The 27,096-nt window shown below is 32.2% G+C and overlaps 1 protein-coding gene across 2 annotated transcripts in view; it reads left to right on the top strand.

Moving 5' to 3' along the window:
- LOC135131564 (neuropeptide CCHamide-1 receptor) overlaps positions 1-27,096 on the top strand; it is a 229,564-nt gene that overhangs the window by 2,067 nt on the left and 200,401 nt on the right. The window contains exon 1 of one of the 2 annotated variants that reach the window (XM_064059370.1): positions 18,045-18,158. The exons of the other annotated variant lie outside the window; for it this stretch is intronic. The gene's annotated coding sequence lies outside the window, so the exon portion shown is untranslated. Of the gene's footprint in view, positions 1-18,044; positions 18,159-27,096 lie in introns of those variants that run through there. 2 annotated transcript variants of the gene reach the window in all.

Raw genomic sequence — 27,096 nt, forward strand, 5'->3', positions numbered from 1 at the left:
GATATAATTTTGATGTATTTTACTCAAAACACAGTAAAATTTAGTCCTGGACCCTATCATTTCTAATAATTAATAATAATTGATAATTGATAAGATATCGAGAAACTCGCGTTTACTGACAGATTCATCCTGTATATATATACAGAGTGAGTCACTAAGCGGGCAGTCTTACAAATACAAAAAAGTCAAATACCAAAATTATACGGTTCTTTGAGGACTACACTCTAAAATTATTTTTAGCTGTGCAGGATGTTCTATTTTTAAGGCGTACCACACAACATAGTTTGTTTAAATGAAACACCCTATATATTTTTAACATTTTGATTGACTTCTTAGACTTTACAACCACAGTTTACTTTTGAAATTCCAGTACGGCGTTGCCACGTTATTCCACATTTTTTGACATTTTTTGACAATGGAAGAATTCTGAAAAGTTTACAATAGAGTAAATAGATTAAATAAAAGAACGAGCTTTCTAACCTTCCTATAATATAACATAATTTAAGATATTCATTAAATTTGAAATCATTTAATATTTCAAAAAATCTAAAAACTTTAAAATTATTTTAAAATATAATATTAACAGATATTCCAAAAAAAACATTTTTCAAAATTAGTACTTATATAAATTTATTAAATTTTCAAAGGTGTGAGATTATAAAGTTTTAAATTTAGTTATTAGTATCCGAAATTTGTAAAATTAAATTTTTATGTTCCAATAAAATTCTGGAATTCTGCGAACTTTGAATTGGTGGAATCACTGAACATTTTAATATCGCAAATTTCAGAATTTTAAATTTCATTTCAAAGGGATTTTATTTACATTTTGACGAATATAATATCCAGATTTACCATTACGAAAATATTTAAATTCATGCAAAAATTTTGAACTTACATTTTTGAAACTATATACAGGGCGTTTTATTTGATTCAACCCCTGCAACTTTTTTATTCTTAAATATACACCTGTAGTTCTTTAAGCAAATTTGTATCATAATAGAAGAGCAATGTGATGGCACCTCACATTTTTATTATCACTTCCTGTAGAACCGGAAATGATGTCAACTTTTTTTTTTATGGAACACTAGGTATTTTTCATAAAAGACTGATTTTTTATAAAATATAAAAAGCAACCAATATTCTAAAATCATACTTGAAAAGTTTTTCAATAAAATAGACGAAAAATTCATATTTATTGATGACAATCTACAAATTTGCTCAAAGAACTATATATATACGAATTCAAAAAACTCTTGAGCGCCGCAGCATTTGGGTACCCATAGTTTATTATTTTGGGATCCTGTGGAGATTTTTTTTGTAAATTATTTAAAAGAATTTTGGGGGACTTTGGTGTTCTATTTTTGGAAAATTCTGACCTGACCTATTTTTGAGTTAATTTTGCGACCCTGTTTTTTTTTTGGGAAAAAACAATCTTCAGGTTCTATTTAGGTATTCCTGTTTGGAAACAATTTCAAAGTGCTTTGAAGCCTCTAGTGTCTTTTCTTACAATAATGTATCTAAATTTCTTAAGAGGATACGTCATTTGCTAAAATCAGTCTTATCTTAGCAGGTACTAGCCCCGCCCACCCGCCCTTCTTTTCTTAGAGACTATTTCATTTGCCAAAATCAGTGTTATCTTAGCAGGGACTAGTTCCGCCCACCAGCCCTCTCTTTTCTTAGAGAGTATCTCTTTTGCCAAAAGCAGTCATATCTTAGCAGGTACTAGCCCCGACCACCCACCCTCTTTTTTCTTACAGGATATGTCATTTGCCAATATCAGTTTTATCTTTAATATACAAAAAATTACAGGGGTTATTATTAGATATGGAAACAAGTTTAAGATTGAAGTTCTTTGAGAACCATAGACTAAAATTATTTTCAAATATACAGAGTGCTCTGTTTTAATGTTCAACACACAATTTAGTTTTTTAAAGTAACTATATATTTTTATACATTTCAGCGATGGAAGGGTTCACAAAAAAATCGCGATACGGTTTTTTTGAATCTAGGTTACAATATTTTGTGGGAAAATAATATAAATAAAATTCGGTTTCAGTATACAGAGTGTTTACAAAAAAATTAATTATAACAATTTTCAAATGTCAGTATTTCAGTTTTTTCAATTCGAACACCCTATATTTTATTACTGAATCTCATGTTGATTCTAGATTCCATTTTTTTACTTTTTTAATAGATAGGCCAACATATTGAAAGAAAGGGAACAAAAAAAAAGCAAGATGCAGTGATAAAATACATTTATAACTGAAATATCGATATATCAAAAATTGTAGGGTTTAATTTTTTTATAAACATCTGTATATGAAGAAATGTATTTAATTGATATCTTCTTTATTCAGCAGAATAGTAAGATGACGTAATAATTATTTTGGAGGCCATAAACGAATAAATTTTAATTAATGATTTATCATGTTTCCTATAACCTTAAAACATTTGCAATATTTTAGAGCTTTTGGCAATTTTAAAGTTAAATTGTAAAACTAATTTTTCCAGAAATCTGGATGTCTAAAGTATTGGAATAATATTTATTAACGCAAATTTTCGTGTCGTCATCCTATTATTGGTGGGGAGAATTAGCTAAATTTTGGATGTTTTTTTTATCATGTGCACGATATTCGATACGGACAGACGGCAGACACAGAGAGAGAAACGGAAACGGAAGACATATTTTTTCGCAGTCTAGGAATCTTGAAACATCGAGAAAACATAAAAGTAGCCAGATGAACTCGATTACAATCAGGAAGTAAATATTCAAAAACATTGAACTAACGTGGCAAGGTTGCATCGATATTTCAAAAATAAACTATGGTTATAAAGCGAAGGAAGAGACTAATAAAAATATGTAAAAATATATACGCCATTCTATAAAAAATACTTGTGTGCCATGCCTCGAAAACAAAACAAAACACTCTGTATAGTCGAAAATAATTTTAGTGTATGTTACTCAAAGAGATATGAATAGTTGCTTAATAACTTTATTGGATGATGTCATCAATTTTCCAAAGGAATGGATCAAATTGTGTCTTTTTTAACATTTTAGGACTTTTACGGCTGCCGTTCAAATTTTATTTCTGAAACTATTATTTCCTTGATTAATTGAGTTGTTAAAAACTAATGATGCAGCTAGGTTTGATGGTAAGTTGAAGACTATGACCAACAGCTGTTAGAAGATATAGAAATATATCTGGTTACCTTAATATCATTATCTGTACTACTTTTAAGACGGTATGTTTGATGTAGTTATATTTCAACAAAAGCACACCAGTGAAATAACATTGCAAAAATACCATATTTTACACAAACCCGACTTGCTTCTCTAACAAAGTAATCACTGAGTGTTGAAAAATTTTAAACTCATCGACACTAAAAAAATATTCTTGACGTTTTCCTTTTATCTCGTCTTCACCACGTAATCAACAGAGTTCAGCTCAGGTAATCGAGCTGGCCACAACGATTTTTTTCCGGAATTTGCCTATCGTTTGATTTTGTAGCAACATTCTCCCCTGCATAGTGTATTTATCAATTGTTTAAATAAACACACCACAATCATCTTGGATATCATTTATGTTATTACAACAATTTATTTTTCATCAAACCCGAAATTCACTAGCCTTCGCACCCACCAGAATTACATAAATGTATTCCCGTTTCATCGCTAAATAAATCATCAACGCCACTTTTTCTCCAGCCGCTCAAGATGTTCGAAGTCGGCCTTTCCTTCCCGTTTTTCTTATAAATTAATCAATCAAACACATTTTTATTTGTGTTACTGTCATGCCTATCGATATTTGGCCCACTTTTGTTGTTTCAGGTCAACGTAAGTTTTGGTCTCATAGGACACTTTTGTTTGAACTTTTGCAGATGCTTTTAGAATGTATTGTTGTGGATGCGGAAGTGCATTATGTGACAGTGTGCACTTTTGAAAAGTTTGCAAAAAATAAATAAAATGGAACTTGTTTGTGTATTATTATTGAGCTGAATTGCTGAATGTATGCTGGCAGGTCAGTTTGGGAGGGACACATTGCCTGGGGAATTAAACCTCAGACACTCCGTAAATTAAACAGTGTGTCCGAGCTTTCCTCTGGAATTCCTTAATGAAGCTGTTATTATGAAGTTCCTTTGCACGAGCGCTTTGGTCGAAGCATTTGGAATATTTATTAAATTATCTCGACCTGGGGTAATCGGTAATTAATTGAACACAGGCGAAACAACGTGAAAGGCTTGCAAATTTCTGTGGAGACTGGTGAAGGCACCACGCTGTGAACTATTCTCGTAATGAGTGCAACTATTTTCTAATTAAAAGATAGTTGAAATCGTATTGGTTGAAAATTAGTTTATTTTTGTTTTGTTTTCCTGCGTTTACTTGTTGGGCGACAATGTGTTCTGTTACATAACGAACAATTAAAATAATTAAGTGTTTACATAATGTTTCATTGCTTTGAAGTTCAGTTAATAACAAAAGTTACGTCTTGTATTGTGCTTATTTTATCATTAGTTTTTCTCTTTCTAATTGGCATTTTATTTCTAGTACAGCTGGTTACGTTCGTACAATGCTTATTAATTAACACAGAACTCCTAACTTTCTTCTGCTTTTTTTATGTTTAACCAGTTGTAGGATACGTAAAAGCACAGCAAAACGTTTAGTAGTCGTAGTTGGCCGTGACGTAGTGAGCTGAAATTCAAATTTTCCCGCCACGAAGTCGCCTAGAACCGGAAATCAAGTCACCCAGCGACCGAATATGCGCACAAATTCAAATTTTCCCGCCACAATTGGCTCTGACATATTTCCTTGGCCGTATTTTTCCTAGGTTGGAAATGCACTTTTTTTTTCAAAAAATCTGTCATATTTCAGTGGAGATTTTGGAAAAAGAAGGTATTTTTCAATAAGTTTCGAACGTGATCGAAAAATTCCGAAATTTTCAAAAAAAATTTGAAACATTTCGTTTTGAAAAGGTTGTCCTAAAATCCTCAAAGAAATCTGAGATATACATAATATTTGGATGTGCTTTGGATTCCAAAATAACAGTGTTTTTATGTCGCTGGAGCAATATTTTAGAAGTATTCGGTTGGAATTAATATTATTTATTTTAATCCGAAAAACTGTCACATTTCAATGGAGTTAGTGGATTTTGGAAAAATCGTAGGACTTATCCAAGAAATTAGGCCCAAAGTAACTTCTAGGGGTCGAAATGAACAGGAAATGTCTGTAACTAAATTTCAGAGGTGGTCGAAAAATTCCAAAATTTTCATAACGATACTGAGAAATTTTGGTTTTGAAAAAGTTAATTAAATATCCTGAAACAATTTTGGGATATAGATTTCGACGTACCGATTCAAAGAATATAGCGCTTTTATGGTTCCGGGGTAAAACTTTAGAAATATTAGCATTTGAATTGCAATTTTTAAATAAAATTTAAAAAAATCAAGAAATTTCAATGGACGATTCTGGAGTAATTTTTAGGGTTCGAAATTTTTTGAAAAAGTCGTCTAAAAATCTTCAAAAATTCTAGGATATAAATTTCCACGTGCCCATTCCAAAAATATAGCGTTTCTAAGGTTTCGGGGCAAAATTTTGGAAATATTCGGTCTCAAATACAATTAAAAAATCCAAAAAAAAGACCTATAAATTTCAATGGGCGATTCTGGAAAAATCGTAAGAGTTATCCAAGAAATAAGGACAAAAGTAGCTTCTGAAGGTCGAAATGTACATGAAAATGTCTTTGGTCGAGTACCGAAAGCGGTCGAAAATTTCCAACGTTTTCATATCGGAAAAATTTGAAAAATTTTTGGTTATAGATTTAGACGTGCTAATTTCAAAAATATATCGTAGTCTTGGGACAAGATTTTAGGAATATTCACTTTGAAATGGTGAAAAATTTCGAAATTTTGCTTTTGTAAAATTATCCAAAAAGCTTATTAAAATTACGGGATATAGGTTTCGACGTGCTTATTCCAAAAATATAGAATTTTTAGGTTCCTGGGGTAAGATTTTAGAACTATTCGGTTTCAAATGCAATTTTTTTTTAAATATCGTAAGAAATGAGGCCAAAAGTAAATTCTTAAGGTCGAAATGTACATGAAAATATCTGTAGTTAAGTTTCGAAGCCGGCTGAAGATTTCCGAAATTTTCATAACGGAAAAATTTTCAAAATTTTGGGTTTGAAAGATCGGCCCGAAAATTCTCAAAAAATTCTAGGATATACATTTAGACATGCTAATTCCAAAAATATGTTGTTTTTACAGTCCTGGGACAAGATTTTAGAAATATTTAGTTTGAAATGATTTTTTTATTCCAAAAAACTTTCAATTTTCTTTAGGCCATTCTGGAAAAATGGTAGGAGTTATAGAAGAAATGAGGCCGAAATTAAGTTCTAAGTCCCAAAATGAACAAGCAAATGTCTGTACTTAAAAATCAAAGGTGGTCGAAAAATTCAAAAATTTTCATAAGGGTTACTGAAAAATGTTGATTTTGAAAAAGTGGCTCAAAAATCGTCACAAAATTCTGGGATATAGATTTAAACGTGCTGATTCTAAAAATATAGCATTTTTAGTTATGTGGGGTAAGATTATTGAAATATTCGATTTAAAACGCAATTTTTTTTTAATCCAAAAAATTGTCAAATTTCAAAGGGCTATTCTAAGAAAAACGCTGGGAGTTACCATAGAAATGAAGCCGAAAGTAACTTCTAACGGTCGATACGTACGTGAAAATGTCTTTACATAAGTTTCGAAGTTGCTCTAAAGATTCCTAAATTTTTATAAGTGTAGTGAGAATTTTGGTTTTGAAAAAGTTGTTTAAAGTCCTCAAAAATTTAAAAATACAAATTTCGAAATGCTGATTTCAAAAATATAGCGTTTTTAAAGTTTCGAGGCAAAATTTTAGAGCTATTTGGTTTCAAATGCATTTTTTTTTTTAATTCAAAAACCATAAAATTTCAATGGGGGTTTCTGGAAAAATCCTAAGAATTATTGAAGAAATGATGTCAAAAGTAACTTCTAAAGTCGAAATGTTTATGAAAATGTTTTTAGTTAAGTTCCGAAGGCAGTCGAAAATTTTCGAAATTTTGATGTCGGAAAAATTTGAAAAATTTTGGGTTTGAAGAACCGGTCCGAAAATCCTCAAACAATTCTAGGGTATAGATTTAGACGTTCTAATTCCAAAAATATATCGTTTTTATCGCCCTAAGACAAAATTTTAGAAATATTCAGTTTGAAATATATTTTTTGGTAATTCCAAAAAACTGTCAAATTTCAGTGGGCTATGCTGGAAAAATCTTAGTAGTTGTCCACGAAATGAGGCTGAAAGTAACTTCTGAAGTTCGAAATGTTCATGAAAGTGTCTTTAGTTAAGTTAAAAAGGTGGTCACAAAATTCCGAAATTTTCGTAAGTTGAAAAATTTTGGTTTTGAAAAAGTTTTCTAAAAATCATAAAAAATTATAGGATATAGATTTCGATGTGTTAATTCGGAAAGTATAGAGTTTTTTGACCCACAAGCAAAATTTTATAATATTTGGTTTGAAGTACATTAAAAAAATCAAAAAATCTGTCAAATTTCACTGGGAGATTCTGAAAAAAATGGTAGGAGTTATCGAAGAAATAAGGCCGGAAGGAACTTTTGGAGGTCGAAGTAAACAAGAAAATGTCTTTGGTTAAGGTTGAAAGGTCGTTGAAAATATCAAAAGTTTTCATAAGAAATGGAAAAATTTTGGTTTTGAAAAAATTGTCAAAAAATCATCAAAAAATTGTAGGATATAAATTGTGCTGATTCCAAAAGTATAGAACTTTTATAGTCTAGAGGCAAGGCTGGAAATATTTAGTTTGAAATGCCTTTTTCTTAAATCCAAAAAACTGTCAAATATCAATGAGATTCTGAAAAAATTGCAAAAGTTCTCCAACAAATGAGGCTGAAATTACATGAAAATGTTTTTACTTAGGTTTCAAAGGTGTTCTAAAAATGCCGAAATTTTATGAGAGTAATGAAAAATTCTGGTTTTGAAAAGGTTGTCTAAACATCCTCAAAAATTCTGGGACATAAATTCGATGTGCTGATTCGAAAAAGCGTTTGTAAGATTTCGGGGCAAGATTTTAGAAATATTAGTTCTCAAATGCAATTTTGCTTAAAATTCCAAAAACCAATAAGTTTCAATGGGCGGTTCTGGAAAAATCGTAAGAATTATGCAAAAAATGAGGCGAAAAGCAACTTCTGAAGGTCGAAAGGTACATGAAAATGTCTTAACTTATGTTTTAAAGGTGCTCTGAAAATTCCGAAATTTTATAAGAATAGTGAAAAATTTTGGTTTTGAAAAAGTTGTCTACAAATCCTCAAAAATTCTGTTATATAAATTTCGACATTCTGATTTCAAAACTATAACATTTTTAAAGTTTTCTGGCAAGATTTTAGAATATTCGGTTTCAAATGCAATTTTTTTAAAAATTCAAAAACTATCAAATTTCAGTTGGCGATTCTGGAAAAATCGTAAGAGTTATGGAAGAAATGAGGCCAAAAGTAACTTCTGGAGTTTGAAGGGGCTATTAAAAAATTTGGTTTTGAAAAATTGTTTAAAAAACATCAGAAAATTATATGCTTTAAAATTCGACGAGATAATTCCTAAAGTATAGGTTTTCTCATGACTTTGGTTATTTTTTAATCCAAAAAACTATTAAATTTCAATGTGATTCTGGAAATATGGTAGGAGTTATCGAAGAAATGACGGGGAAGAAAAACTTTTGGAGGTGGAAAAGTACAAAAAAAATCCAAAATGTTCATACTGGTGTGTAAACATTTTGCTTTTGTAAAACTTATCAAAAACCTTAAAAAATTGTGCGAATTAGATTTCAAGAGACAAATAAAGATAGTTCGCCACATTATCGACTCTTCAAAAAATATAAAAAAATGTATATATACTTGTGGTTTATGCATCCGCCTCGAGTTTAATCACAAGTACTCTACAAAAGTGTGCGTGGAATACTTGCCAAGCATAGAACCTAAATCAATTTCCTATTTTGATTGTTATAGTCTACTTTTTCAAGATTTTGGGAGTGGGTGTTTCAAATTACACGTACAATATTGCCTCCAACGCCATTGTCTTCGCCTACGCCTATATATTACCCCATTAAATCGTCTATTTCCTGAATAAATAGCAAAATGTTACTTATGATTCCAATTCGGTTACTTTCTTAACTGAAAAGCAACATATTTATAGTATGCTGTAATTTTTAAACTCCCTATTATTAAATTAAATTGGGACGAATGTTAAGCAAGTATTGTTCATGAGGAAACGATATTATGTCATGTTCAAGCATTATCGAAATTTTCGACACGACATTTCCCCCTTGTATTAACGAATAAATACACTGATTAATTAATTTTGGAAGTGACGTAGATTATTAATTAAACACAGCAGTATCAATTAAGCTTCTGTTGTCTACTGTCTCATCGTCACTAGAGAAAGAACCAACGAAAAAGTGATAAATAGATGTAAATTTCTTGAAGAGGCTCTTGAAATTTAAAATACGTCTGTACTAAACATTTTTCCGTTAGTCTGTCTGTTAACGCGCAATCTTTCCACAGTTTAATAAGTAATTCTTTATTACAGCAAATAATCCAACTGATAACCACCACCAACGACGGGTAATAATAAACGAAAATTTCATACAACCCTCACTCGTTAAGTATCTGGGTTGACAATGTTTTTTAATGACGATTTCACACTTTATGATCACTTTCATCACACGCAATATGTCCGAACGGTTTTCCATCAAACGCTAATTAAAATCACTCCACGTCACTTCCGACACAGTCGGAAAAAATCCTGTTCCAATGTTTTTCATTTCGAGCCGCAACGCACTCCAATATTTTTCCATCCGAAGAAGCCAGCGGAAATCGAGAAAATTTTAATGTAAATAAAATACCGGAGCGTGAAAGTGAGACGTATCCCTGTCACAAATCTTCGTAAAAATCCCCTCAATCGCTTCTCGATTCCCCAAAACACGAAAAGTCGCCGAAATTTATCGCTTTGCTCAATTTACCACGCGACACGAGCTAGACGCTGTTTCTCGTATTTATTCCAGACCAAATCTGGGGGTGAGGATGCGAAAGGAAAGCAGAAGAGGTGCAATAACGAATTTCTTGCAAGCACACGCTTAATTATGGCTTCGCCCTTTTATCTTTTTTGTGTCGTAGTATTTTATCTTGAACACGATAATTAAAATTAATTTATTCAGTAGAATTCAGGAACGTCTGTAAAAAGTGCTACTCCTTATTGTCCCGTGTTAATTAAGCTGAAGCTAGGATAATAGAGTTTGATTCCTGATCTAGTAGAAACTTGCCCACAATATGAAAGGGTACGACGGTTTTTGCTCACAATTTACATTTTGCGCATATATTCCAACACGGGAGCCAAAATTTACATTCAAAATTTAGAATCTTTAGAAAACTGTACCCTGTTCCAGTATCTCTCCTTTCAAAGCATGAAAGCTCTCGTTTTGAATGCCACCAATTTTACGCTTGAAATGGAGATTTTTGTCTTTAATTTAGTTATTTATTCAAAGCCAATTTTCTACAAGAATTGGAATAAGAGGAAGTGATTAAGAGAACGAAATAAACAATGTTTGAAGATAATGTTAACAAAAAAAAAAACAATCTTGTCCGGAGTACAGTTAAAAGACCTTTGATTTAATTATTACATAGTAATGAATTGCCATCTGATGCCACTATTAAGATAAGATAAAATCAGTGCGTGTCACAAACTAATAACTATAAAGTGGTGTTTGAGTATGTTGTAAATTATCTCCACAACAATATTTTTTACGAAAGGATCAACACGTCTCTCATTTTTTACCGTTTTATTTTAAATTGAAAAATCCAGTATGGCATTGTGATGGGCTATATTCTGTCGTTAGGAACATATTAATAACACGAAAAACTCGAGCTTATTGTTTAGGAGCGGCCTAAAGACAATGGATGCCCCGTTTAATTGTTGCGAATATGATAACGTACGATAATGGTTTATTTATATAAATTTCCGGTGAGTGAACCGATAAAAATAAATTTTGGATTATTAACTTAGCCATTACACTCGGTGTTAATCGCGGCTTCTGTTTGTTTGCTCGGCGATAAATGTCTGTGCCCTCTGGAATACCAATTGAAATTATTAGGGCGCTGGTGTTACTATTCTGGTCAGATTTAGCGTTAGTAATTAGCGGAATTTGATACACATAGAGTGTAAGACAGTTAAATTGAGCTAAAGAAAAAAGTGTTTTTAAACAGTTCGTAAGTAATTTGGATAAAATATAAATTCAGCCTTAATCGTTGGAAAAAAATACATAGAAGTATTTAAAAGTTTTCAGGCAATTTTTTAAATATGTTGTATAATGGCACAAAAAATTATATCAATGTTTCCTAAAATAAGTGGAAGAGATTTTTTTTCTCGAAAAGCTTTAATAAAAAATTGCGAGGCATATTGACAACGGTCGGATAGCATCTTTTTTTGAGGTGTTCGATTTCATATTTCGCTGAGGTTTCAGAGTTCGTAGACTGCAAAAATGCAACTTTCCTGCCTCTTCTCTTGATGTTGTGTTTTATTAGTAAAAGGGTAAAACATTCTTGTTTTTTTTTATAAACAGTGTAAATCTGATAAAAAAACAAAATTGAACATTTACTTCATAGGGATTACATAAAGATGAATTTCTCAAACTAAAATTATAATTTCCACCAATAGTTTTAATATTGTATACAAAATAGTATGATTTAAGTATGTGAAAATGTACATTAAGACGGTTTTGAAATTTTGTGAATTTTGCTAATTCGTTATTATGATGGTGGCTACTTTTACCTTCCATTATACAAATATTTGTTGATTAGTTACTATATTTTAAGAACAAATTTAAAAACATGTAATATAGTTCATTCACAATTTGCTGTTTAATGTTGCTTTCAAATTTGATTATGATTAGATATCAATCAGATATGTAGATGGTAAAACGTTAACCAAAATTTGTCGAGTCATCCCCACCAGTAATTTGATGACGTCAACTCAAAATTTTGCATGCTAAATGCTGTTTAAATTTTATAAAATAACATACTTCTGTATGTCTAGTTTATGCATCTGCCTTCATTGTTTACCCCAAGCATCCAGGTTTTCGCAAAAAAATTCTAAATTGTAGAACAAACTTTTATATTAATAGCAAGAGAGCAATAAAAATAGTATCAAAGACAGCCAGAGGTTTTTGAAAGTTCCTCTTTGATAGTTGCATTTTTGTCATTTAATTTTTCTTACATTGTGATTGCTATTATAGTATTTTACTATCTATACAATATTCTTAAATTAGATCAAAAATTTCACAATATTCATCAAGTACAATCCTAATTATATAAATATGGTTCAACAGTAATCAGTTTACAAGACAACAGAATTTGAAACACTATTAACAAGTATATTTCTAACCGTATGTACTCGATTTTTTTTTATTTTGTATTACTGCAATGAAAAAAAATATCTTACAAAAATACAAAAAATGGTAAATTGCTATAGAAAAAAAAGATATTTCCTTTTAAAAAAGAACTGTTTAGTTCGTTTTGTAGTATTTTTTCGTAAGTTTTATTGTAATGTTTTTGCATAGACACAAACCGTAGAAGTTTCACAAAATTAACAGTTCCTTTGTAATTCTGATAACAAATATAAGATAAAATTCTCTGCGGGTCTATGAAAGAGGTTTAAACAATAAAAATGATTGTAATAAAACAAGGCGGATTCATAAAGCACAGGTCGACTCAAACTAAGGTAAGTATCTGTTTAATAGAGAAAGGATGTTCATCAATATTTTTAAAGATATTATTTTAAATTTAAACAGTATTAAAAATAAAACCTTCTCGGGAGTCCCAACTGTCTATTTTAAAAATGCAAAACCTTCTCGGGGGTCCCAACTGTCTAGTTTAAAAATGTAAAACCTGCTCGGGGGTACCAACTGTCTTTTTAAAAATGTAAAACCTTCTCAGGGGTTCCAAATGTTTTTTTTTAGAAATGTAATAACCTTCTCGGGGTTCCTAAATGTATTTTCTTTGATGTGAAACATTCTCGGAGGTACTAACTGTCTAGTTTAAAAATGTAAAACCTTCTCGAGGGTTCCAACTGTATATTTTAAAAAATAAAACCTTCTCGGGGGTCCCAACTGCCTATCTTGAAAATGTAAAACCTTCTCGGGGGTCCCAGCTGTCTAGTTTAAAAATGCAAAACCTTCTCAGGGATTCCAACTGTCTATTTTAAAAATGTAAAGCCTTCTCGGGGGTCCCAACTATCTTTTTAAAAATGTAAAACCATCTCAGGAGTCCCAACTGTCTTTTTTAGAAATGTAATAACCTTCTCGGGGGTCTCAACTGATTAGTTTAACAATGTAAAACCTTCTCGGGGGTCCCAACTGTATATTTAAAAAATGTAAAACATTCTCTGGGTCCCAACTATCTATTTTAAAAATGTAAAGCTTCTCAGGGGTCCAAACTGTCTTTTTAAAAATATAAAACGTTCTCGAGAGGCCCAAATGTCTTTTTTTAGGAATATGAAACCTTCTCGGGGGTTTCAATTGTTTTTTTTTTTAATGTAAAACCTTCTCGGGGGTCCTAAATGTCTATTTTAAAAAAGATAAATCTTCTCGGAGGTCCCAACTGTCCGTTTTAAAAATGTAAAACTTTCTCGGGGTTCCTAAATGTCCTTTTTTTATATGAAACCTTCTCGGGGGTGCCAACTGTCTATTTGAAAAATGTAAAACTTTCTCGGTAGTCCAAACTGTCTTTTTTAAAAATGTAAAACCTTCTCGTGTGTCCCAACTGTGGTTTTTAAAATTGTAAATCATTCTGGGGGTTCCTACATGTTTTTTTTTAATGTGAAACATTCTCAGGGATCCCAACTGTCTATTTTAAAAATGTAAAACCTTCTCGGGGGTCCCAACTGTCTTTTTTAAAAATGTAAAATTTTCTCGGAGTTCCTAAATGTCTTTTTAAAAACGAAAAACCTTCTCGAGAGGCCCAAATGTCTTTTTTTTTTAAGAATATGAAACCTTCTCGGGGGTTTCAATTGTTTTTTTTTTGTAAAACCGTCTCGGGGGTCCTAATTGTGTATTTTAAAAAAGTGAAATCTTCTCGGGGGTCCCAACTGTCTTTTTTAAAAATGTAAAACCTTCTCGGGGTGCCAACTGTCTATTTTAAAAATGTAAAACTTTCTCGGTAGTCCCAACTGTCTTTTTTAAAAATGTAAAACCTTCTCGTGTGTCCCAACTGTGGTTTTTAAAAATGTAAATGCTTTTCGGGGTTCCTACATGTTTTTTTTAATGTGAAACATTCTCAGGGGTCGCAACTGTCTATCTTAAAAATGTAAAACCTTCTCGGGGGTCCCAACTGTCTTTTTTAAAATTGTAAAATTTTCTCGGAGTTCCTAAATGTCTTTTTAAAAACGAAAAACCTTCTCGAGAGGCTCAAATGTCTTTTTTTTTAAGAATATGAAACCTTCTCGGGGGTTTCAATTGTTTTTTTTTTGTAAAACCGTCTCGGGGGTCCTAATTGTATATTTTAAAAAAGTGAAATCTTCTCGGGGGTCCCAACTGTCTTTTTTAAAAATGTAAAACCTTCTCGGGGTGCCAACTGTCTATTTTAAAAATGTAAAACATTCTCGGTAGTCCCAACTGTCTTTTTTAAAAATGTAAATCCTTCTCGTGTGTCCCAACTGTGGTTTTTAAAAATGTAAATGCTTCTCGGGGTTCCTACATGTTTTTTTTTAATGTAAACATTCTCAGGGGTCGCAACTGTCTATCTTAAAAATGTAAAACCTTCTCGGGGGTCTCAATTGTCTAGTTTAAAAATGTATAACCTTTTCGGGGGTACCAACTGTCTATTTTAAAAATGTAATGCCTTATCGGGGGTCCCAACTGTCTTTTTTTGAAATGTAATAACCTTCTTGGGGTTCCTAAATGTCTTTTCTTTAATGTGAAACCTTCTCGAGGGTCCCAACTGTCTAGTTTAAAAATGTAAAACCTTCTCGGTGGTCCCAACTGTATATTTAAAAAATAAAATCTTCTCGGGGTCCCAACTGTCTATTTTAAAAATATAAAACCATCTCGGGAGCCCCAACTGTCTATTTTAAAAATGTAAAGCTTCTCAGGGGTTCCAACTGTCTTTTTAAAAATGTAAAACCTTCTCGCGAGGCCCAAATGTCTTTTTTTAGGAATACGAAATCTTCTCGAGGGTTTCAATTGTTGTTTTTTTAATGTAAAACCTTCTCGGGGGTCCTAAATGTCTATTTTAAAAATGTAAAACTTTCTCGGGGTTCCTAAATATCTTTTTTTATATGAAAACTTGTCGGGGATTCCAACTGTCTATTTTAAAAATGTAAAACCTTCTCGGTGGTCCCAACTGTATATTTAAAAAATAAAATCTTCTCGGGGTCCCAACTGTCTATTTTAAAAATATAAAACCATCTCGGGAGCCCCAACTGTCTATTTTAAAAATGTAAAGCTTCTCAGGGGTTCCAACTGTCTTTTTAAAAATGTAAAACCTTCTCGCGAGGCCCAAATGTCTTTTTTTAGGAATACGAAATCTTCTCGAGGGTTTCAATTGTTGTTTTTTTAATGTAAAACCTTCTCGGGGGTCCTAAATGTCTATTTTAAAAATGTAAAACTTTCTCGGGGTTCCTAAATATCTTTTTTTATATGAAAACTTGTCGGGGATTCCAACTGTCTATTTTAAAAATGTAAAACCTTCTCGGGGGTCCCAACTGTCTTTTTTAAGAATGTAAAATTTTCTCGGAGTTCCTAAATATCTTTTTGAAAACGAAAAACCTTCTCGAGAGGCCCAAATGTCTTTTTTTTAAGAATATGAAACCTTCTCGGGGGTTTCAATTGTTTTTTTTTTGGAAAAGCGTCTCCGGGATCCTAAATGTCTACTTTAAAAAAGTGAAATTTTCTCGGGGGTCCCAACTGTCTATTTTAAAAATCTAAAACCTTCTCGGGGGTACCAACTGTCCATTTTAAAAATGTAAAACCTTGTCGGGTGTCCCAAGTGTCTTTTTAAAAATGTAAAACCTTCTCGTGTGTCCCAGCTGTCTAGTTTAAAAATGTAAAACCTTCTCGGTGGTTCCAACTGTCTATTTTAAAAATCTAAAACCTTCTCGGGGGTACCAACTGTCTATTTTAAAAATGTAAAACCTTCTCGGGAGTCCCAACTGTCTATTTTAAAAATGTAAAGCCTTCTCGGCGGTCCTAACTGTCTTTGTAAAAATGTAAAACCTTCTCGGGTGTCCCAACTGTCTTTTTGAAAAATGTACAAACCTTCTAGGATTTCCTAAATGTCTTTTTTTTAATGTGAAACCGTCTCGGGTGTCCCAACGGTCTATTTTAAAAATGTAAAATGTAAAAAAAAATATAGAACCTTCTCGGGGGTCCCAACTCTTTTTTTTTTAATGTAGAATCTTCTCGGGAGCGCCAAATGTTTTTTTAAGAAGGTGCATAAATTCTGCATAAATGAATTTACACCATTTTTTTAATTTCGTGAGTAATTTACACTAAAATTTAGTGTCTCACAATTTTTGCAATAAACATCAAGTAAAAATTAAAAATAGACACAAGGGAAGAAAAAATAAAAATTACCTGCAAGGGTTTAAAAATGACAAAATTTAACTTGGCAAAATTTTACTTCGTAGTGCAAGAAGAAAAGTAAGCTCCAAATCGGCTTTGACTTTTTTTGCGAAAATCTGGATGTCTAAGATAAAACAATTAAGGCGGATTCATAAACCACAAGCATAGGGGGATGTTATTTTATGAAACTTCAATCGAGTACGATATTCCTAAAATACAAATAAAATTGGATTTATAATTTTCATACTAAGGTAGTACAAATTTCACTCATTTTATTACTTTAAAGTGGGTAATAAGTTAATGACATAAACATAAATATTCTTCAGTTATTTAAATCCATTTTCTTTAATAGTCCATTACGAACAAACTTGGCACCGGAATGGTAACAACACGTTTTCCCACTTTTCCCGTAAACAACCATTATTCTCCCCATATTTTTTGATGGATTGTTAACACAGACCATAAGATAAATGAAAAATAAATGAAAAAATGAACCCTGTGTGACAAATGTCCGCCGATACCACTCACAGATAAATAAAACTCCTCCACGCTGGCCAAAAATTACAAAGCTTTTAAAATTTGACAAAACCCACTTCCAAAACCTACGTTCCATCATCTCCGCGGAAAAATAACAACTAATAAATCAATAAACCCACTTTGCGAGAGGTCAATTGGGTTTTATCCGATTTCGATTTTCCTGGATTTCAGCGCTTCGAGGACCACACTTACGAAAAACAACAAAGAAAGCAAGAATAAGACTTTTATGTGACCGACATCCAGTACAAACAATTCCTGTGGAAAGAACGCCGACATTTCATACATGTAATACATTTAAAATAGTACGATCGACTCATGCGGATTTTAGAGACCATCAACGATTTTACGGCCTCACCTCAGCGTTTGAATGTTCCGGATTTTAATAGAAAGGTAGTTGCGGTGTGGAAATTCCTCCGTACAACTATTACAAGAGTAAATATCGTTAAAATTCACGAGCTGGAGCTAAAAATTACATTTTAGTGGCGTTTATCTTGCTTTTTGCCAAAATTCGTCGAGCGTAACTCACGATTTGTGTCATTTCCAGTGTCTTCGTAATCTAAGGAAGATTTATGGCTGGAAGTTTTCTCTCACACAAAAAATCTATCAAACTTGACGGCGTCTTAAAACGTGTCAGATTCGTCGAAACTAATTATTCGTATTCGTACGAAATTATTACTTACGACAAAAATACATAAGAAACGGTTTGACGTGAGACTTCTAATAATAGTGTTACAATAAAAATATTATTATACAAGACTAAATACATTCTAATGAATTTACAAACAAAAACAGGGCTATAAAACCCAGATAAAGATCTTTTATTAGTTGTAGACATTATACTTGATACAAATTTGACAGATGTTTGGGATTTTTGTGTTTATATTTATGCTTTTTTTACGACAAATTAGCGAATTTTTAGTAAAGGCTGGGCGAGTGATACAAAGTGGTTTCACGCGATCTTTACAACTCCTATTTCCGACGGGTGAGTAAAGTCGTAAACTTCATTAATAAATTCATTATTTGTTTTATGGTTGTGGAAGGAGTTTCGGGCTGGACTGAGTGTTTTTAATTCCTGGCTGGCACGAACAGCACGAATGCATTTTTCGCGTTATGATAATTTTTCAATTAAATTTCAATAACTGTTATTCTTAAATTTGCCAGATGATTCAACAATATTGTTGTAGTAAGTTAGTTCACGCTAAAAAAATATTAGAATGAAAATCGTGGAAATTTATCCAGGTTGTTTAGTAAAATTTGTAGCAGATGTGACGGTTTTATTGGACAGAAGTTTTATTTATTGCGAGCCTACGAAGCTCTCACTATTATTAAACGTACTGGTAATTCCACAAAAATAGTTAGCGATCAATATCACGAAATAATGGTGTGCCGAAATGAATTTTCTTTCTAATAGGAGAAATAGGCGTCGTGAATGTTTAAATACTTTGTTTTTTTGTTAAAGCAGCAAAAAATTTGAGGGATATTTCTTTGCAAAACCGAAGACTTGGTTCATCCAAAATTAAATTAATTCCATAAAAGTCTCATCGAATTACTCTTGAAGCAAGTCGCAATTAAGTGGATAGAGTTGAGATCATTAATCCGGTCGTGAATGTCCCAACTAATTTCTAGGTTCTATAAAAATCGACAATGAAATGAAAAGAATTTAAGCCAGATTTATTCAAGAGAATTTGAGGGACGTCATCAGGTTTTATTTATTTTCTAAACTCTATAAATTAAAAAACAGAAAAAAAAAGGAGATCGAATTTTTTTGAGAAAATCTAGATGCTCAAGGCGGATTCGAAACAGGAGTATTTTATAAGTTTCAGTGGCATTTACCAAGCAAAATATTGAGATAACGTCATCAAATTGTTGGTGGGGGATGACTAAAAAAAATTTGTGGGCGTTTTACCATCTACACTACACGATATTCCTAGCATACGTATACAATTTGGCAACAATTGGCTCGTTCCTAAATTATTTGTCTATATTGATAGAGGCGACAGACAGACGGAAATGGGATACCTATTTTCTCATGCTCTAGGGCCATGAAACGTCTAGAAAACATGAAATGTACTCTACTAAAATGCTTCCTTAGCTTACACCGGTTTCATTTTAAAATTTTTCGTTGGTGGTATTATACCGGGTGTCTGGAAAATGCCGGATTAACTCTTCAGCAAGCTATGTACGGGGGTTTCGACAGTCAAAAAAAAAATATTTATGCTTTATGGCTAGTACCTGCTAAAATAAGAACGATTTTGGTAAATGACATACCCTCTAAGAAAAGAGAGGGTGGGTGGGCGGGGCTAGTAACTGTCTACCAATAAAAGTGATTTTGGCAAATGAGATGCTCTCTTTAGGTAGTTTTCGAAGGTGGTCGAAATAAGGTCCAAATTTTCGTAAGGGATGAGTTTGCCCCTATTAATCTTGTAAAAACTTGTGAAATTTAAATGTTAAATTACAAATTTCCAAAATGTATCCGAAATGTGCAAAATATCATGTTTTTACTTGTGAGTTTTCATTGCATTCAAATTATAATATTTCATTTAACTAGGCAGCTAGCAAGTGCTAGCCCCGCCCACCCGCCCCTGTTTTGTCATAGGATACGTCATCTGCCAAAATAAGACTTAACTTAGCAAGTGCTAGTAAGCAGTATCCTTGGAGAAAATAAAAGGCGGGTGGGCAGGGCTAGTACTTGCTAACATAAGTCTTATTTTGGCAAATGCCATATCCTCTGAGAAAATAGGGGGTGGGTGGGCGGGGCTAGTACTTGTCAAGAAGAGACTGACTTTGGCAAATGACATATCCTTTGACAAAATAGGGGGCGGGTGGGTGGGGCTAGTACTTGGTAAGATAGGACTGATTTTGGCAAATGACATTTCTTTTGGATAAATAGCGGGCGGGTGGGCGGGCCTAGTACTTGTTAAGATAAAACTGATTTTACCCCTATTAATCTTGTAAAAACTTGTGAAATTTAAGTGTTAAATTGCAAATTGCCATAGTAACGAATTAAATTCCTAAATCTACCCGAAATGTGCAAAATATGATGAGTTTTTATTGGTGATTTATCATTGCATTCATATTTTTTTAATTTGCTTATACAGGTGACTCAAAAAATTAATGAATGTATCAATTTATTTTATTGATTAAATCAGGAAGTTGATACGAGTACCTATACATGTCCTTGCAAAAATATTGATGGCCTCATCACAAAATTTTGTAAAGTAAAAGCTCAACTCAAAAATGCTTCAATTTTTTTTTTCAAATGAAACTAGGGAATTTTTAATTGAAAAAAAAATAGACATTACTGACCCCAAATTTCTTTGAAATTCTTCAAAAATCAAATATTAAAAGTTCCCAAGATTCTTTTTACTTCTTCAAAAACTAAAATACTAGGAGTTCTCAAGATTTCTTCAAAACCTCAGAACACTATAGCGCCAGTCTTTTAAATTTTCAAAAAAAAAACACTAGAAACTGGACGATCTAAGAATTTGTTAAATTATTAACAAAAAGACACTGGTGAGCAGACGACTTTTTCAATTTTTTGTTTTTTCAATGAAACCAGTGGCTTCTAAATTGGAAAAAATGACACCAAAATTCTTTTGAATTCGTTAAAAAAGACACTACGGACCCCAACATTCTTTCAGCTTCTTCTAAAACTAAAACACGAGGAATCTCTAACATTGTTTTAATTTTTTTTCAAGGAAACGTTCGGGACTGAAAAATTTTGACAAAAGTAAAGCACCAGAGACCCCCAAGATTCTTTTAACATTCTTAAAAAAACACTACGAACCCATTTTTTTTTAATGTTCAAAAAATCAAACATTATGGGTTCCCAAGATTCTTTTCACTTCTTCAAAACCTAAAACACTAGGGGTCTCCATGATACTTTTCAATGTTTTCAAAAGAAAAGAAACACTCGTACTAATTAAAAAAATTAGCATGTTTGTGGTTCCGGGGCCAGATTGGAGAAATATTCTGGTTGAAAGCCATTTTTTTTATTTCCTAAAAATGGACATAATTTATTGGGCAGTTCTGGAAATATAGTAGTTTTTCAAAGAAATGAGGCCGAAAGAAACTTCCACGGGTCTAAATCTACAAAATATGTCTTTAGGAAAACTTCGAAGTAGGTCAAAAAAGGTCAGGTCAGGTCAGGTTAGGTCAAGCCAGGTCATATTGAAAAATTGAACTGTTGATAAAGTTATCTAAAAATCTACAAAAAACAAGATTTTAGAAATATTCTGTTTCAAATTTAAATTCCTAAAATTTCACATAATTTATTGGGCGGTTCTGGAAAAATGATAGAGGATTAAAAAGGAATGAGGCCGAAAGAAACTTCCACAGGGCGAAATCTACAAAAAAATGTCTTTAGGGAAACTTCGAGTTGGCCAAAAAAGGTCAGGTCAGTTCAGGTCAGGTTAGGCCAGGTTAGGTCATATTGAAAAATTAAACTTTAATAAAGTTACCTAAAAATCTAGAAAAAGCAAGTATGTGATCTAGGAACAAGACTTTAGAAATATTTGATTCGAAAGTAATCTCTTTTTAAATCCAAAAATTGCCACAATTCATTGATGTATTCTGGAAAAATGTTAGTAGTTTCCGAAAAAATGAGACCGAAAGCCGAAAGTAATTTGCGGAGGTCGAAATCTTAAAAAAAGTCTCTTTAGGTAGTTTTTGAACATGGTCTAAATAAGTTCCAAATTATCGTAAGGGATGAGTATCGAAAAATTGCGCTTTTGGAAAAGGTCTCTAAAAATACCCCAACAATTCGATTCAGATGTCGATGTACTACTTAATTAAAAAAATTAGCATGTTTATGGTTCCGGAGCAAGATTTTAGAGATATTCTGTTTCAAATTTAAATTCATAAAAATTCCCATAATTTATTGAGCGGTTCTGGAAAAATGGTAGAGGATTAAAAAGGAATGAGGCCGAAAGAAACTTCCACAGGTCGAAATCTACAAGAAAATGTCTAGGCAAACTTCAAAGTTGGTCAAGGAAGGTCAGGTCAGTCCAGGTTAGGTTAGGTCAAGTCAGGTCATATTGAAAAATTAAACTCTAATAAAGTTACCTAAAAATCTAGAAAAAGCAAGTCTGTGGTCTAGGAGCAAGACTTTAGAAATATTTGATTCGAAAGTAATCTCTTTTTAAATCCAAAAATTGCCACATTTCATTTTGGGGTTCTGGAAAAATGTTAGTAGTTTCCGAAAAAATGAGACCGAAAGTAATTTGCGGAGGTCGAAATCTTAAAAAACATGTCTTTAGGTAGTTTTCAAAGATGGTCGACATAAGTTCCAAGTTTTCGTAAGGGATACCCCAACAATTGGATACAGATGTCGGTGTACTAATTAAAAAAATTGGCATGTTTATGGTTCCGGAGCAAGATTTTATAAATTTTCTGTTTGAAAGTCATTTTTTTTTATTTCTAAAAATTGCCATAATTTCTGGTTCTGGAAATATAGTAGACGTTTTCAAAGAAATGAGGCCGAAAGAAACTTCCATAGGTGGAAATCTACAAAATATGTCTTTAGATAAACTTCGAAGTTGGTCAAGAAAGGTCAGGTGAGGTTAGGTCAGGTCAGGTCATATTAAAAAATTGAACTGTTGATAAAGTTATCTAAAAATCTACAAAAGCAAGTCTGTGATCTAAAAGCAAGATTTTAGAAATATTTGAATTCAAATTAATCTCGTTTTTAATCCAAAAATTGTCAAATTTCATTCAGAAATTCTGGAAAAATGGGACCGAAAGTAACTTCCGTAGATCGAAATCTTCAAAAAAATTGGTCGAAATAAGGTCAAAATTTTCCTAAGAGATGAGTATCGATAAATTGCGCTTTTCGTATCTAAAAATACCCAAAAAATTCAATACAGACGTCAACATACTAATTCAAAAAATATAGCATGTTTATGGTTCCGATGCAAGGTTTTAAAAGTATTCTGTTCGAAATTCATTTTTTTTAATTCTTAAAAGTTGCCATAATTTATTAGGCGGTTCTGGAAAAATAGTAGAAGTTTTCAAAGAAATGAGGCCGAAGAAAAGTTCCAGAGGTCGAAATCTACAAAAAAAATATGTTTTTGAGTAAACTTGGAAGTTGGTCAAGAAAGATCAGGTCAGGTCAAAACGGATCACATTGAAAAATTGAACAAATTACCTAAAAACCCACGAAAAGCAAGTCTGTGATCAACAGTTTAGAAAAATTAGATTCGATTTCTTTTTAAATCTAAAAATTGTCATATTTCATTGGGAGATTCTGGAAAAATGAGACCGAAAGTAACTTCCGGAGGTCGAAATATTAAAAAAAAATCTCTTTAGGTAGTTTTCGAGAATTGTCGAAATAGGGTCCTAATTTTCATAAGGGATTAATTTCGAAAAATTGTACTTTGGGAAAAAGTCCCTAAAAATACCAAAAAATTCGATATAGATGTCGACGTACTAATTCAAAAAATATAGCTTTTCCATGGTGCAGAAGGAAGATTTTAGAAATATTCAGTTCAAAATTGAGTTTTTACTTCCCCAGCGTAAGCTAAGGAAGTATAGTAATCTGGTTCATCTGACGAATTGCCACTTTTATGTTTTCTCGACGATTCATGACCCCTACAGTACGAAAAAAGTAGTCTACCATTTCCGTCTGTCTGTCTGTCTGTAATCTCCGAAGTTGCTGGACCGCTTGTTGCCAAATTTTGTATCTTAGAAATATCATGTAGATGGTTAAATGCTAGCCAGAATTTGGCTAATAATCCCCACCAATAATTTGTTGACGTCATCTCAACGAACCGTATTTTAAAACTGAGTTGAATTTTGTACAAAAATATACTCCTACACTTTTAGTATACGAATCCGCTGTCAGTTTTTTCGCTTAACATTCAAATATTCGCAAAAACAATTGCTCGGTATAATAACGGTATCTTTGTTTTCTTTTAATATATATTTTTCTTTCAACAATAGGAAAGTTAAACATGTTTTCAGTTTCTTGTTGGGAAAAGAAGACTTCGTATATTAATAAAAAACGTACAAAATATAAGCCCCGCCCACCCACCCCTTCTCAATTGTGATGAATGCTTTATTCATCATGAGTTGAAGGGCGCAGTTTAGTTTGCAAAGTCTCCTTTTCCCTACGAGAAATTACCATATTAAATATGTTTTTCAAAGGGTAGAATTTTTTAGAGAAATATTGATATTACATTGAAACTCCGCCCTTCGGTCTGATTAGGAATGAAAAACTCATCGAAGTTGAGATCGGGGCGGGTTGGTGGGGCTTAATTTTTTTTTTAATATACAGAGTTTATTTTCAACAATGGGATAATTAAACATGCTGTCAGTTTCTTGTTGAGAAACGAAGACTTCGTATATTAACAAAAAATCAACAAAATATAAGCCCCACCCACCCACCCACCCCTTCTCAGTTGTAATTAATGCTTTATTCATCATGAGTTGAAGGGCGGAGTTTAGTTTGCAAAGTCCTCTTTTCCCTACGAGAAATTACCATATTAAATATGTTTTAAAAGGGTAGAATTTTTTAGAGAAATATTGATATTACATTTAAACTCCGCCCTTCGGTCTGATTAGGAATGGAAAACTCTTCACAACTGAGATCGGGGCGGGTGGGTGGGGCTTAATTTTTTTTTAATATATAGGTTTATTTTCAACAACGGGATAGTTAAACATGTTGTCAGTTTCTTGTTGAGAAAAGAAGACTTCATATATTAAGAAAAAATGCACAAAATATAAGCCCTACCCACCCACCCCTTCTCAATTGTGATGAATGCTTTATTCATCGTGAGCTGAAGGGCGGAGTTTAGTTTGCAGAATCCTCGTTTCTCTACAAGAAATTACCATATGAAATATGTTTTTAAAAGGGTATAATTTTTTAGAGATATATTGATGTTACAATTAAACTCCGCCCCTCGTTTGATTAACTAATAGCAATTGAGATCGGGACTGGTGGGTTGGGCTTAATCTTATATTTTTTCTTTCTATATGTAGTTTTCTTTCAACAATTTTTTGCCACAAAGAACAATAGATGTTATAAGAAAAAACATTTTGGACTGTACTCCTAATGTAAGTCACGTAGAATAACTTGTACTTTCCCGTTTTTTTCGAAAAACTGAAGAAATGGAAAACTGAAAAATCAAATTTCAAATCGAAAAACTCCAAAATTTAATTTCATAAGTTACATTATAGTTAAATTGAAGAAAGAAAAAAGAAAACTTGAAAAATTGTAAACCGAAAAAACAAAAAATTATAAAATCGGAACATGGAAAAATTGAAAAATTGCAAAAATATAGAAAATAAAAACTGAAAAATTGCACATGGAAAAATTAAAAACTGAAAACTCGAGAAACTCAAATCGAAAATTTGCAAAACCTAGAAGCTGATATGAAAAGTTGAAAAACTGAAAAATTTACACTTGAAAATTAGAAAAAATGGTACGAGTTTTCGAAGAAATGATGCCGAAAGTAACTTCTGATGGTCAAAATATACACAAAATTCACTTTGGGTCATTCTCTAAAGCGGTCGACAAACGGTCGAAATTTTCATAAATTTTAGTTAGAAATTATTCTAATAGAAATAAAAATAAAAAAATCAAACGCCAAAGTTGTTCTTTGAGGACTATACTCTAAAATTATTTTTAACAATACAGAGTGTTTTGTTTACAAGATATAACGCTCGACTTTGTTTTTTTTTTAATAAAATACCCCTATAGATTTATATATTTTGATTGACCTCCTCTTAGTCTTTACAACCATGGTTTAATTTTGAAATTCCGATGCGACGTTGCCACGCTATTCCAATTTTCTTCAAATGTTGTGGCAATGGAAGGGTTAACATAAAAAATGTTAACAGCATTTTGTAGAGAAATAAAGAAAGGTACGCCCTCTGTCATGGTATAAATGAGATTAAATTTTCATATACAGAGTGTTTATAAAAAAATGTTTTAATTATTATAATGTTGAAATTTTATTGCATCTTATTTATTTATTATGTTTCTTTTTTGCTGAGTCTTTTTTATATTGAAAGTTGTCGACTTAACCTGATCTGACTTGACCTGACTTAACTGACCGAAGTTGACTTAACATGAACTGATCGGACCTGACTTGAATTGACCTGACTTAAACTGACCTGAGCTGACCTGACCAACTCATCAAATGCCGCTAAAGATTAAAAAGTCTCTCACTCAGTTTAACTTTCTAACTTACTTCGACTACGTGATCAGCTGTTTTTTGCACCAGCATTATGCAACAACCTCGAAAAGAACAATAAAAATTTCAGGACGTTTCACCCGAGTGCAAAAATAGACACATTTGTTCTATTTTTGTAAAAACGGCAAACTCAATTGCTCGTCCTTCTGCAAGGATAATTCAGCTCATTTCGAATCACGGCTTGTTAACCTAACGAGCCACATAGTGGCTGCAACAGACATTTTTATTTAAATAAGTACAGGTTATTCTAGCTCGCCGGTTGATGTTTTTATTAGCTCTCCTAGGCCGAAAAAACAAATTTGTTCCGTCAATTTCGCCTGTAAAATAAACCATATCAATGAAAAATATTTTGCTGAAAGGTAATTTTCATCATCTTTTCACTACGTTTTTCATAAACAAAAAACAGAAACGGTGGGCGTTATTGATGGATGAAATTTTTGACTCGTGGTGCCTATTTTTAGGAACGGTGATAATTATTATGTTGTGATTTTCCGCTCGCTAATAAAACTCAGTTTCGTCTAGTGGAGTTAATACGCAATCAAGAGCTGTTACATTATCAGGTACTAGATAATATCCTGTTTGTAGCGAAATTTTCAGACTTGTTTAGAAAACGACGGTTTTATTAATTTCCTAGATAATATGATGTATAAAGGAGCGAAAATACACAGACGCTTGAGTCAACAAGCAAACGAAGGTGGATTAAGTGATGAAAAATTTGCTAAAGAT

This window comes from Zophobas morio, unplaced genomic scaffold (genome assembly GCF_036711695.1).
Source record: "Zophobas morio isolate AGI-343-1 ecotype UQ-CSIRO unplaced genomic scaffold, CSIRO_AGI_Zmor_V1 ptg000021l, whole genome shotgun sequence".
Classification (NCBI taxonomy): Eukaryota; Metazoa; Arthropoda; class Insecta; order Coleoptera; family Tenebrionidae; genus Zophobas; species Zophobas morio.